The sequence below is a fragment of the Colossoma macropomum genome, unplaced genomic scaffold (assembly GCF_904425465.1).
Source record: "Colossoma macropomum unplaced genomic scaffold, Colossoma_macropomum, whole genome shotgun sequence".
Taxonomy (NCBI): domain Eukaryota; kingdom Metazoa; phylum Chordata; class Actinopteri; order Characiformes; family Serrasalmidae; genus Colossoma; species Colossoma macropomum.
The window spans coordinates 6,392,088-6,407,072 of record NW_023494799.1 but is presented as its reverse complement, the minus strand read 5'-3'; positions in this window follow the sequence as shown (position 1 = coordinate 6,407,072).

The window sequence follows — 14,985 nt, the reverse complement described above, 5'->3', positions numbered from 1 at the left end:
CTCTACGGGGCAAATGAAAAGCACATGTGTCTCCAGGGTTTATTTTTACTCCCCTTTAAAGACATTAGGGCTCGAAAACCACTTCACGACTCTACAGGAGAGTGGTCTGGACCGAGAGTGGGGCAGCGGGCAGGAGGCTTTCCTGCGGTCCACAAAGGGAAGTCTTCAGAGCAGCAGATGGGGACGAGCTTGGCACGGAGGACGAGGGCAGCCCCTAGTTAGCATTAGCATTTGCTAGCATTCAAAAGTTCAAAGGTTTGGAATCACCAATCAAACATGTGGAATCACAGTGATGTAAATGCAACATAAAATGTTAAAATCATACATTGTAACACATGATTTCAATGTTATTAAAAGAAATTGTTGCAGATGAATGAATCAAATGATTCTAAAATGCAACACTCTTAAAAAAGATGGTTCTTCAAGGCTTTTTTTGTAAAGGGAATGGTTCTGTTTAGAACCATAAGTTCTATATAGAACCATTTACATGCTGAAATGATTCTTTGCATGGTGAAATGCAAATTCCTTTTGCTAAATAATCCTTGAAAAAACACCTTTTTAGTCTTCACAAGTTTCAAATAATGTGTAGGAAGCTGTAAAAGATTAAGAATTAAGGTATATTAAAAAAAAAGTTCATGCACAAACTTTAAGATGGCTTGACAACATTGCTATGCTATCCCAGGTGGTTGCTAAGGTTTTCCTAGGCCGTTACTATACTATCTAAGGTGGTTGCTAAGGTTTTCCTAATTTGTTGCTATACTATCCCAGGTGGTTGCTAAAGTTTTCCTAGGCTGTTACTATACTATCCCAGGTGGTTGCTAACGTTTTCCTAACTCGTTGCGATGCTATCCCAGGTGGTTGCTAAGGTTCTGCTAGGCCTTTACTGTACATCCCAGGTGGTTGCTAAGGTTTTCCTAGGCCGTTACTATACTATCCCAGGTGGTTGCTTAGGTTTACTTAGGTTGTTACTATGCTATCCCAGATGGTTGCTAAGGTTTTCCTAGGTCGTTGCTATGGTATCTCAGGTGGTTACTAAAGAGTGCGTGTACATATGTGCTAGTATATATGTGATGCTTTATTGACATGGTTGCGTTGAAAAAAACGTCATTCACCACCTCATAGTGGTTCGTGGCCAGCAGCGGCATGAAGCCACACAAAGGTTGACATGGTGACCCTGGTGCTGGTGAAAATGGGTGATTGTGTGAGAGATGTCCTTTGAACTTTCTCATTATTCCACCATTCATTTCCTATGGGAAAAACTTAACAACAGTATGTTCATTTGATTAACTTAACACCTGGAATTACTTCTATTGGCAAAAAAAATTATCATTTAATAACTTGTTTTCTTGGAAAAAGCTAAAATACACAACTAAACATGTTAATGTGGAAGCTATTAGCCACTAATTGGCATGGTGTCTTTTACATTGTGTTAATTGGTGGCTCTTCACTTTTATTCATTTATATTTATTTTATTCAATTTTAGCATATTTCACTGAATTGTTCCCTTCAAGCTGCTTTAAACATGCAACATCTCAAAATGTCTTCTAGTGTCTGGATCATAGTATGTAATTATTGTTAATTACATTTAATTAATTACACTTGTTAATATGACAAACACCAAACACCATAATTACTAAATGACTTGCTGGTTTGGTCAGGCTTCAAAAACGGCATTCCACGTGAGCGAACCCTCTGGCCTCTCCTACGGCAGTGATGGCAGTTACTCAGCTGTTCCAACTGTAAGGTGCACCCATGTGTGTCTGTGTGTGATTACTGTACAGTATATACAGCATGTAGTTCTGAGCCTAAAGCAAATATTGAGATCAAATGATGTGTCATCTTATGTACAAGCCCATATAGCTAAACAAAAGTGACTTCTTCAAATAGAGATAATATTCTACCCTCTGGGCAAAGTGTCATCCTTCGTTTATTTAGTTTCCAGTCAAAATAGAAGTAGAAGTTATTCATTATTCAACTAAATATAATATCATTTGTATTCAGTGTTTAGTGTGTCCAGTCTTTACCCTTAATACAGCTTCCATTCATTTCAGGAGACGGGATATTTTTCCACACCTCCAAAGTTCAGTCTTAGAAGTTGATTTGCTGCTTCTCAACATTCCAAATAATCCCAAACACATTCAGTAATGCTGATGCCGGGCCTCTGCACTGTTAGAAATAAAGGTTCTGTTCTGGTCCATTTTTTTGTTCATCAAGGTACAAACAATGTAAATGTTCCCCTTAAAAGTACAACAGTGGTTTTAAGGTCTGATTGTGAACCTTAAATAAGTTTTTTTCCAGGTGAAAAGTACATATTTGTACCTTTTCATAACCAAATGTTTTAAAACAGAACAATAAAATAAAAAGCCTGGAGACGAGACGGGGTGTGAGGAGTCAATACAACTTAGAACATATCATTTCAATGGATTATAGTACAATTATGTTCCCTGACTAAAAGTACTGAGATGTACCCTTGAGGATTCCACCCCAGAGACGGTTTAGTACCTTTTTTTTCCAAGAGTGTGGCCTCTGGGGTGAAAGTTTTGATTGACGGCCAAATCTTGCAAATACCAGGTCTTGGAAACTCATGGTTTTTCACTTATTTTCCTTTGACTTTCTTCTTCCTTACGCAATTATCACATTTAATCTCCTCAGAAATATCTCCTGAAAATAATCAACTTGTCCTTAATAGCCATTTTACTGGAAATGAAATAAATGAAAGGCCTTCTCAGGATTTTGCACGTTACCCTTTTATTTTCAACAGATCAAACCACATTTGTTGCTTGTCAACAGTTTCCAATGCATGATCAATGTTGATACAGTGATAACATCTGCGCTTTCATATTATTCCTGGTGTTTACAGTCTTGGTGGCACATGTAACATGGATCAGATGCTGCGAAAACCCATATGCCACTTGCTTTCACTTTTGCTTATCATCCAAGCCAGTGCAGTATCTCTCATCTGTCACAGCTCTGACAACTGACACATTCCTCAGATCAAAACAAAAGCAGAAGCATGTCAAAGTTTTGGCAGTGCCATTTTTATACACCACACTGTTAGAAATAAGGTGCTGTGCAGGTACATTTTTGTTCATCAAGGTACAAACAATGTAAATGTGATATTCTCAAAACTATTGTAAACAATGTCTCAAGCATGAGGCACTGTGTTTGTACCCATTTTGTGAAGTAACTTAGTGATGCAGCTTCTAGAGGCTTCAGATGTCTGGTTCCTTTCACTAACATTGAGAACAATTCAGATAGTTTCTCTTGAGCGGTGAGTTTCACATCAAACCACTCGAAATTACTTTGTTTACATTATATTCATTTAATAAAGCAGAAGTTTTGAAAAATCAGGTTTGATTCAGTTTCCAACTTGAAAATTAGTAAGAAATGGTTCTAAATAGAACCATGGACACTTAAAGAACCCTTTTCATGATTAAAGTGTTCTTTGTATTGTGAAGGAGATCTTCAGACCGATGGAGAGTGTGTTGTATGTGGTTCTATACAAAACGTTTTTGAAAAGGGTTCTATATAGCACCATAAAGTGTTCTTCTATTGTTACAGCCTTGTCATTGTCACAATAGAAGAACCCTTTTTGGTGCTAAATAGAACCCTTTTAGAACCCTACAGCACATTCTCCATCAATCTGAAGATGAAAATGGTTCTTACTTAAAAAAGATGGTTCTTCAAAGGTTCTTTAGTAAATCGTTCTAAATAGAACCATGAACACTCAAAGAAGCCTTGCATGTTTAAAGGGTTCTTTGCATCATGAAAGAGTTCTTCAGATTGATGGAGAGTGTGTTTTATATGGTTCTATGCAAAACCTTTTTGAAAAGGTTTCTATGTAGCACCAAAAAGGGTTCTTCTATTGTAACAAGCTTGATATTGTCACAATAGAAGAACATAGAACCCTTTCCAAAAAGGTTCTATATAGAACAATCTACAGCACATTCTCCATCAATGGGAAGAACCCAATGCAAAGAACCCTTTATTCATGCAAATGGAGTTGAGTGTTCATGATCCTATAAAGAACTATTTTCTTTACTAAAGAACCCTTAAAGAACCATCATTTTAAGAGTGTATAACTATGTTTTGAGTCAGTGAGTTTTCTAGCACTTAGATATTATTATTCATGGTCAAGCATGCTATTGTGGCTAACAGCAAACAGAAGATAGTAGCCTCCAGTTAGCATAATGCTGTAATGACTGGGGTGTGTAGGCGGGTTGCATGTGCAGAATAGCTTTATTAGGGCGAATCCAATACTCAACACAGGCAAACACACAAATAAGAAGACAAAGCAAGGGTCTAAACACAGGAAGCCAATTCAAAGAAACATGGCTCAGCACTCATGTGAGTAACTCAGACTTCACAAGGCCAAACAAAGGAAATGTATAGGGGTTGAACTAGTCCTTATAATGAGATGCAGATGTGTGTAACCCTTGTGTGGTGTTCAGATCTGTGGGACCCATTTTCAATGTTTACCAAACGAAAAAATAATGCGATTTATCATTATTTAAACCTTGAGTCCTTGGTCTTTGCTCATTTTCTGTGAAGAACATCTAAAATAACCCATTTTCAGTGTCTTCACTCTGTTGACCCCCTACACATGTATATTACACATGTGATAATGGGTGAACCTGCGGGGAATAAAAGTGTGGAGGTGCTGTGTCCTTCACTCTGTTCTCCTCCTACATGGCCTGCTGTTTGTATGTCTGTGTGTGTGTGTGAGGGTGGACAACATGGACAGGCTGCTGACTGGCTACAGCTGCTAAAGGAGAGCCCTACACTGGACATTTGTAATATTTTAAACATCTGGTATTTTTACATAAATTGTTATGGCTGTATTGATTTAAAAAAACAATAATGCAGTGGGACCACCTGACCACCGAGTAACAAACACATCAACACCACACAAAGGGTAATGATGGAGGGATAGAGCCAGGGAGGAGCAGGAGCTGGAACGAGCTGTTCCAGACTGGGCCAGAGAGTCTCCCCAGGGGAGGGAGACATTGAGACAGATGTAATGTGCATATTAATGAATGGCCATTCGCTTTCATTCATTGTTTATCAATATTAGCGTTTTTGACTGAAGTGTTCCTGTAACGCTGGTCTAGCTAATATTCAGTGAAAAGTGAAAGAGGCCTAAAGCCTGACTCTACTGGATGTACAGGAATCCCTGAAGAGCCTCAGGGGCCCAGCACACAGCGATCATGAAGACATACTGTTCTGGAATCACTCACCTCCAGGCTGTATCGTCATGTTGGAGCATGAACTGATGTGTCCTTTCGGTTATTTCTGCATGTTCTTCACTGATTACATTCTTCATCCACGGTTTGGATCATATGTAACCCTTAGAATTTGCAGTTATTGCTGGCAAAACAAAAACATGATGTAATTTGACCATAGATCATTGAAAGAATGTATAAATTCTGTGGAATGTGCAGTGTACTACATTTGTGTTTGTAAAGAGAGGAGGAGATATATTTTTATGATTAGGTTATTGTTGAGTGTTCAGTCTTGTTTTGCAGATAAAAACATCCTTTACATTTTTGCCATGCTTTGATTGTTTCGACAGCAAAACAAACAGAAAAAAAAACGGAAGTGCAGACTCAAACCTGTCGACACAGAATGGAAATTGAATGCAAATGTCATTAATTATGTAACTAAAGTTGTATGCAAAAGTTTAGGTTCCCCTGGTCAAAAGACATGCTGTGTTTAGTGAAAATAAGCTAACAAACCCTCTATGGAGAACTTAAATGTGGCATTTTTCTGCACTAACTATTTATTTGTTGAGTTTAACATACTGAAAACAATAAAACATAAGATTTAAAATGTGCAATATGTATTTATGTTTTTATAATATGTTAAATTCAGTAAATAAACAGTTATCATGTATTAAAATAGGCATGAAGTGTGTCCTCTGTTGTCCAGGGGTGCCCAAACTTTTGCACACAACTGTATAAAATGACTGTAAACTGTATAACAAAACAGCAGTAATGCTTCTGAATGTCTAAAGTGTTTGGTGCTATTTAGTGTTTGGATTCATCTTTAGTGTTAGCCATTCACAAATTAGCTTAATAGCTATAGCTAGCTTAATGTTAGCTATTACGTTAGACGGTTTTCCTAGAAACTTTCCCATTAAAGAAAATATTCAAAAATGTTTGCATAATTCGCTTGTTGAGAGATTAAACAGAGTCATTCAGACTGGATTAATGAGAAATAATTATTGATTATTGTAGAGAACCTTACTGACTCAGATTTCTTTATAGTGGTGGTGATAGGAACCAGGGGTCACCACGTCTACAACACAGATATAGCCATTTACTATCCAAACCACCAGTGAACCTACACGTCTACTGAGTTTTTAAATGTAATGTTAATGATGGTAAAATAGTGATTAACCCCATAAAATCCCAGGCTTATTACATTCTAAGGCTTACTATTCAGTAATTACAGGGACTTCAATGCAAACTGGTTGAGCTATTCGTAGGTTATAGAAGTGTTTAATTAAGCTAAGGCCATTTAAGGGGTTAATCTAAAAAAAAAAAAGCTTTCTTCATGAACTATTTTGCCCAACAACACTCTGCATGTACCTCTGTGCCATGAATGATTTATTATAACACTGAATGTAAATTGAATAGATGTAAATAATTGTATAACTTCATGTAAATACTGTAAACTGTGTAGCAAAATGACACTAACCTTAAGGATCACAATGGTTAAGTGTTATTTAGTTTTTGAAAATTCTTTATCTTTACATTCAAACATATTTAGTTTTGGTTGTTCATAAACAAAAGGTTCCTAGAAAGCCATAAAAGAAAGTTTTCTTAGAAACTTTCCTATTAAAAAAGTGGGCCCCATTAATCGAAAGCTTGCTTGTGTCATGTTTCATGATATCCTGTGCTGATTTTGTGGTGGATGTTATCAAGGCCTGCAATCAGTGGCACTGTGTGGGTGACATAGCTGAGAGAGAGAGAGTGAGAGAGAGATAGCAGAGACCTTAGCTGCTCCTGTGCAGGAATGACTGCTGATGTCACAGCCCCAGGTGTGCTCACACGCAAGGATTTCCCTCAAAGAACAGCAGTTGCTAGGCAGCGCTGCCTCGGACACAAACAAACAGCCTCTTTCCGTGCGTACCTGCCACCGGATTGCTTCAGAGTAACTGCGATCTGGCACCGAGAAATCCATTACTGCCAATTAGACCACATCAAAGTCAAAAGCACAAGCAGAAGCAGCAGCGCTTCTGCGCAGTTATCTCAGCTCATCAAACCAAATCACTTTCACTTACAGTTCTCGCATTAAGATCATGCACAAAAGGCCCAATTTAAGCATGTCAAACACTGTCAGTGTCACAGAAAACCTCAATTCAGTCTTTTGTTTTTGAAAATGTCAGGTGCCATGTACATTGTGTTAACGTTTATTGATGAGAAATAGTCATAATTACTCTTTATAAGAATATTTTTACTTCTTTTATAAAGTTCTTCTCACAGGAAACTTCATAAAGCTATTACTATGAAAGGAAAATTCCACGGATTTTTCAAAATTTCTTAAGCAGTCATTCAGAGTGGTTTGATGTGAAATGGTTCATTGTTATGAACATTACTGACTGATTACTTTACAGGGGTGGTGATAGGAACCAGGGGTCACCATGTCTACAACACAAATACAGCCATTTTATTTATTATCCAAAACCACCAGTGAACCTACACATCTTCTGAGTGATGTTGATAATAGTTAAATACAGATAAATCTGGAATTAATGTTCTTTGGTGACTATATTGACTTATACAGGCCTAAATGTGCATCTCCACCATAAATAAATTTCTAAAATCTAAACTAAGACAATGTTTTAGGCTTCAAGGCAGCACATTCACCACCATTTCATGTAATAACTTTCTGTGAGGGAGCTTTAAGAGTCGTTCAACTCTTTAGACGTCTGGTTCCTATCATCACCACTGTGAACAATTGTGACTCAGTAAGTTTCTCAAGAACAGAGGATTTCACATCAAACCACTTGATTAAATTCTGATATTTTTGAACATTTAGTGGAAATCCCCTTCAAGTTTCTAAATCTAACTTTCACAAATCTCCTTATCCATAAATAACTTATCATCCAGAAATAAAGCGCATGGCACAAGCACAACTTTGTACAATTTAATCTAGGATGTTTGCCTCTCCATGACTGATTGTGCTGTGATTGAAAAAGTCCACACAAGTGTGTGACAGAGGACAACGCATTGCTGCGTAATGGCCTTGGCTATGCTTCAAGCAGAGTACAGTGGAAATATAGATTGTGGAATGATTTATGGAGTAAATGTGATTCCAGGTGCCACTGAACTCTGTCAATGAATAATGTAACTCAGAATGAAATGAATGGAGGGGAAGTATGACCAGAATAACCAAAAAAGGCTTCTAAAGGGCAATTCCACTGATTTTTGGAATTATGCAGAAAATTTCTGCATAATTCTACTGTTGACATGTAAACAAAGTCATTCAAAGTGGTTTTATGTGAAATGGTTGACTGTGGGGAAACCTAACAACTCTGATTTCTTTACAGTGGCAGTGATAGGAACCAGGGGTCACGATGACTACAACACAAATATAGACATTTTATTTACTGTCCAAAAAGATCAGTGAACCTACATCAGTTTTTATATTAAAAAATGTTGTTTTTTTTGGTGACTACTTTGCTGTATAATGCTCTGCATGTATCTCTCCCACCTACTTGTGTTTTGGTGCAAAACCTTACGTAAAAACAATGTAAACAATGTCTCGGGCACCAGGCAGCATATTCATAACTATTCTATATAATAGCTTTCTGTGATGAAGCTTTCAGAGTCATTAAACTGTTAAGACGTCTGGTTCCTATCCCCACCACTGTGAACAATTCTGACATCAAACCATTCCGAACAACTATGTTTACAACACAATATATGTTTACATGCCAAAATTTTGGAAAATCAGTGGAATTCCCCTTTACGTATGTAGTAAACTGCTTTATAAAGTGTATTCTTGTTTTAATGGATTCAATTAAAGCATTCTGTGCACTAATTGTAAATAAAGAGGCTGTTTCACTATGTCTTAACCTCTTAGGGAGCATATTCACTGTACTGGGCTTTGAGCTAGTGGCGCCCCCTATCAGTTAATGCATTTACATCGCATACCTTTCTACTTGTTTGCTTGTATATATTTAATTATATCATATTTGAAAGCATTTCTCTCTCAAAATGATTGGTAAAATCTTGGAAAACACTATTATGTTTCGTGGAAGCTAATTTATTGTCTCTGGCTGAAATGTTTCACAAAATAAATTCATAAGACATTTTGTCCTGTCCAATTAACTCTCTTTTATCATCCACACATGTTGCTCGGCTCCTAAATCCATCAGACTTTACGCTTGGCAACTGCTCCTCATCCTCTTTCCTCTCCAGAACAACACAGTTATCATTCATTCTGTGTGTTTGTGTGTGTGTGGCCATGCAGACCACGAGCACCTCACATACCAGAGTCGGCCGCAGAGATTAGATAATAACATAATACTCAGCGGAAACGTCTGCTAGACAACTTTTTGCTCAAACAGCCGTAATACCAGTATCAGACAGGCAAACAGTGGGCAGGGATTTGGGAGATTTTCTAAGTGCTTTCAGACTGAGGTTTGTTCACCTCCGCAGATATGTCAAAACGTCCCATTCCGCTAGTTAAACAGGAGTGGATGATGTCTCTAATGGTTGCATTAGAATGAGCATGGCATATTTCGACACCAGCATTTAGCATTATTTTAATAATGTATTTGTCAGGGACATCATCTATTAACCCTTTAGCCCACCGGCAGGCCCAAAGTTTTATTACACACTTCTATAACCTAAGAACAGCTCCATTAATTTGCATTAAAGTCCCTGTAGTTACTGAATAATAAAACTTTGTATGAAATAAACCTGGATTGTTAGGTTAATAAAAAAATACCATGATAACCAAAAGAATAATCATCTTATTTTCATCTGTTGTCCATGGCCAGATGTTAAAAGGCATCCTGCTTACAGTTCACAACACTCATGATTAAAGGGTTCTTTAGTTCCAATGGTAACCTATCAAGAGAAGGAAAAAAACCTTCGTAACTTTGAATGGACATAATTAAGAAGTCATTATGGACCATTTCTCTTGATCCATTCATCATAATATTTTCAACTTGTGCAAAAAAATAAAAAACAACAAAAATAAGATAGAAGGCTTAGTTCTGACAGCGATGAAATGCTGTTTTATTTTATGTAAAATCATATGCAGGTTTGAACTTTGAAACAACTTCTATTTTGATAGATTATTTTTCACAAGATGTACAAGATGGTTATTTAGTTAAAAAAAAATGGTTCCATAGAGAACCATGAACACTCAAAGTGTGCATGACGAAAGGGTTCTTTGCATTATGAAGTGGTTCCTCAGATTGATGGAGAATGTGTTGTCGATGGTTTTACATTGAACCTTTTTGAAATGGGTTCTATATGGCACCAAAAAGGCCTCTTCTTTCTTACAGGCTTGACATTGTAACAATAGAAGAACGCTTTTTGGTGCTATTTAGAACCCTTTTCAAAATGGTTATGTATAGAACCATATACACCACATTCTCCAATCTAAAGAACCATTTCATAATGCAAAGAACCTTTTAATCATGCCGATAAAATGGGCTCTTATACAAAAAGATATCTCTGAGTTTCAGAATATTAACATGAGGGCAGTTTATTCGACTCCATTATGGAGGACACTTTGGCCCAGTTCACTATAAAACAAATATGTAAAGACGCTAAAACTGACAAGGCAAAGGTGATGTCATTGTACTACAGTTAGTGACCTTGTTTGTTCTATTGTCTACTGCATTATGTGTATTGCTAAATATATGCAGTAATTGTTTGTTTGTTATGTGTTGCACTAAAGCAAAGGAGAAAGTGTATTTCCTACATATTGTTGCCTATATGTACAAAAGTTTGTAGACACCTGCTTATCCAGCATTTCTTCTGAAATCAGGGGTATCAATAGAGAGTTTGTTACTCTTTGCTGCAGTAACAGCCTCTACTATGTTGGAACATTGCTGTGAGGATTTGATTGAGCATTAGTGAGGTCAGGTACTAATGTTGGACGATCAACTCTGGATCACAAACTCATACCAAAGGTACTGGATGGAGCTCCATCACTCCAGAGAACGCAGTTCCACTGCTTTACAGCCCAACACTGGGAGGCTTTATACCCCTCTAGGCCACACTTGGCATTGGGCATGATCACCTTAGGCTCATGTGTAGCTGCTCCAGAGTGCCCCATTCTATTGGTCAATGCTTTTCTATGGAGATTTTACTAGTGCGTGTGCAACTGAACACGTGTCAGCAATGGGTGACCTCAAATAAGCTGAATTCAGTCATTATAAGGGCTGTCTGAGACTTTTGGACATAACGTCGTATTATCAAAAAAAAAACAACGTTTTGACGTCAGTGACGATATGCCTTTATGTGCAAAAGTTTGAACACCCCCTGTCAAATTGCGTTGAGTTTCTAAGTGAAAATAAGTTAACATCTCTTAACAAACTTCCACTCAGAAAAACTTAAATATGGCATTTTCCTGCAGTTTTTTGTGCTGAGTTTTAAAAAAATAAAACATAATATATAAAATGTGCCATAACTTTTGCACAGCCATCATTTTGTTTTATATTTTGTTTTTATAGTTAAACATTTTGCTTATTTTCAACTAAGGATGTACATCCTTGTATATAAGCAAAAATTAAGAACATATTCCTTTTGAAAATGTGAAGTAAATGTACAAGAAGTTAATGCGTCACATCTTCAGCACACTCTGACTGTAATGTGACGCACAGCACATACAGAACAATGCAGAAGAGCCGTGTGTGATACTGAGTGTTTCTAAACAATTGCTCTGTCTTTTGTGTCTGTTTTCAAGAAAATCCTGGCTGTCACGTTTCACTGTGGAGCCTGGATGTTTGGCCCTGAGCCACTTCCTCCACATTCCAGGGGGCTGCTTTTCATGCAGGAGGGGACATGGACTGATCTGAGTGTAGGCTGCAGCCCTTATTTGCTTCAGAAGCTGAAAATAGCCATCAGGTTTGGACTGGACAGACTACTGAGGAAAAACCCCCACTGACATCTGCGTACATGAATAGCAAGGCTTTCGTACATTAGAGCACAAAACAAATCACTGCTTCATGAGAACTGACCACCGTTTAGTTACTGCTACTGGTAGTCAGTTAGCAAAACTCAAAAAGCCAGTACTGACGTTCATTACCACTTTATCAATTCCACACATTACCAGCTAATAAATGGCTGTAATAGAAAGAAAGGCTTCAAAGGCTTCAAAGAAGTTTAAAGACGTTTTCTTCTTTATTTCTGTATTTGCTAGTGTAGCTAACAAGTGGATGAGGCTAATGTAGCTAATGAATTATGGCTACTCGTGCGCAATCTGCCTAAATCAGTGTGTTTACATGCACTTAATAATCTAATCATAATTGAATTTCTGCAGTTATTTGATTTTTCAAGTGGTCACATAAACAGCATACTCTGATTTCTTAGATCAGATTAAGACCTAGAAATTTGATCAGGAATATGATAAAAAGAGCTGGATTTTAGCTCAGTAATTGGGTTTTTCAGGGCATATGTACTCTTACTCTGATTTCTTTCATTTTTCTCTGAAAAACAGGAAGCAGCGCTTAACACAGTACGTGTGAGATGGCAACAAAACTCTTTTGGAACGATGCTGAAATCAACCACATGCTTGATGAAATGAAAAATTTAAATATTCTTCATCTTCCAGATAATGTATATTCATATAAAGTGCTAAAGTGACGATGTTTAAAAAAAAAAGTTTGAGTTTTACATTATTTTTACGCTACGTCTTCTTCTGTGTGTTTCAGTGGCTGAGATATTCTTAGGTTATTAAAGTGTGTAATAAAACCCTGTGCCTTGGCCATTTAAGGGGTTAAGTGCATGTACACGCATTCATTGTGCACTCGCCTCAAACTGTGCTGAGTGTTTATGTAATCTCAAATAGACTTTCATATTTGGTTCTGTCACTATATGAAATAATGTTATCTAAAAAATAGAAAAAAGTATAAACAACAGTAAGGATTTAAGTTGGCTGCTGTTACTATTGTTAGCTATGCGAAAGAGCCTCTTTTTTCCACTTTTACTGGTCTGTTCATCATGAAATTTTGAGACAAGATTATGGGCAACTGCTTTTTTCAAATTATGTCAAAAAATGAAAAACATGGATGCTCGTATGCTGGTCAACCAGTCTGGCCATGGTTGACCAGTTTAACCAGACCAGCATAAGCTAGCACCAGAACAGCATAAACCAGCTTAGACCAGCATGTAATTTATGCTGCTCTATGCTGTATTTGTCTGCATGTGCACTGGGATTACAAAGGTAAATTTGGTCAATTTGATTCAGAAGTCAAAGATATAGCTCAGGTTCCTTCACATTTGTATCAAAATTCTTACACTCATCGGTAATCTGTACTGCAAGTCCCCTTTAAGCCCCTTTACTACTCAGTATAGGAACAGCTGTGTTGGGTTTTGGCCTCCTGCTGGGGCCAAGCGGTCAATGCTATCTGCTCTGAAATCTGGATGCCGGCGGTAGAGATGAACCTGACATCCGCTTCACTCCAAACAATGGACCGCATGCTCATGTTTGCTGTTGGCTCTGTCTCAGTAAGACTAAAGCAGCTGTTACAGAGATGACTACAAGCTAACGCTACTCAACAATAAAGCCACCAAGGTTCAGCTCCTCAGTTAAAGAGATCTGAGCAAATCATTTACACAATCACCCCAAATGTGGTCAGCCAAGACATGCTTGGTGACAGAATTAGCTTCTTTAGCTTTACACTGGAGGCTAAAGTAGCTAACTAATAATGGAAGCATATACCCCAGTTAGCATAATGAGAACTGCATGCTTAAATCATCGTGCACTTGCCTCAAACTGCGTGGATTTGTTAAGTAATCTTAGATAGACTTGCTTATGTGGTTTCTGACACTGCATGACGTATTTGAGTTTATGGAGAACTGAGCTTTTCTCACTTTTCTGAAATAAGAGTTTGATGTAGAATGTAAACAATGCTAAAGTTTCATATGCACCATTCACTCCCCGGTTCAAACAGTCCATGTGTGGAAACTAAGCAAACAGGCTGTTTAAAATTCACGGTTTTTATGATGTCATCAAAACAAATTTACATATATTCACCTATTTTGCCTACAGCAGTTTAGCTCCGCCCACTCACATTGAAGTTATACAGGACGTTTCATCCCAGACTGCTTTTTTTATGAGGCACAGGACAGGGTAGTTAATTCTAAGGGATACAGAGAGGTTAGAAAATAGACGTGTAAAAATTAATTATGGTTCTTTTTGGTACATAAACCTACACAAATGTTCTAAATGGACTTTAGGGAGGGAGGGGGACAAGAAAAAAAAGGATATGGGCCCTGTTCAACACTGCTGTGTGATGATTTAGGCTTGCAGTTAGCAGGTGGGTAACTAGTGGGTTATCAGCTTCTATTACTTGTTAGCTACATTAGTCTCATAGCTCCAGTGAAGCTTCAGAGATCAAATATGTCTTGACTATCAAGTACACTGGGGGTCAGTTGTGTAGATTTTTTTCTAAACCAAACTATCACTTTGAACTTTGATCTGTAGTGTTTGCCAGATGCAAATAGAATTTCCCATGCATATAACTCTACACCCTGGCACAAATCGCACTGCTCTTCACTCAAGTGCACATGATCAACATTACTGTTTACACCACCGTGCGGGCATGTAGCTAACACATTCTGCCATAAAAGTTTGCCATCCAGGAGCTGTTATTGCTCTAAGTGTTGAATATAAGGTGTTGAGGGATGAAGGAATTTTCCCACATGCCTAAAGATATCCTGATCTCACTGGCCCTGAAAAACTGTTTTCCTCAAACATAGTTATAGACTATATGATCCATCTGGTTGCTATGGA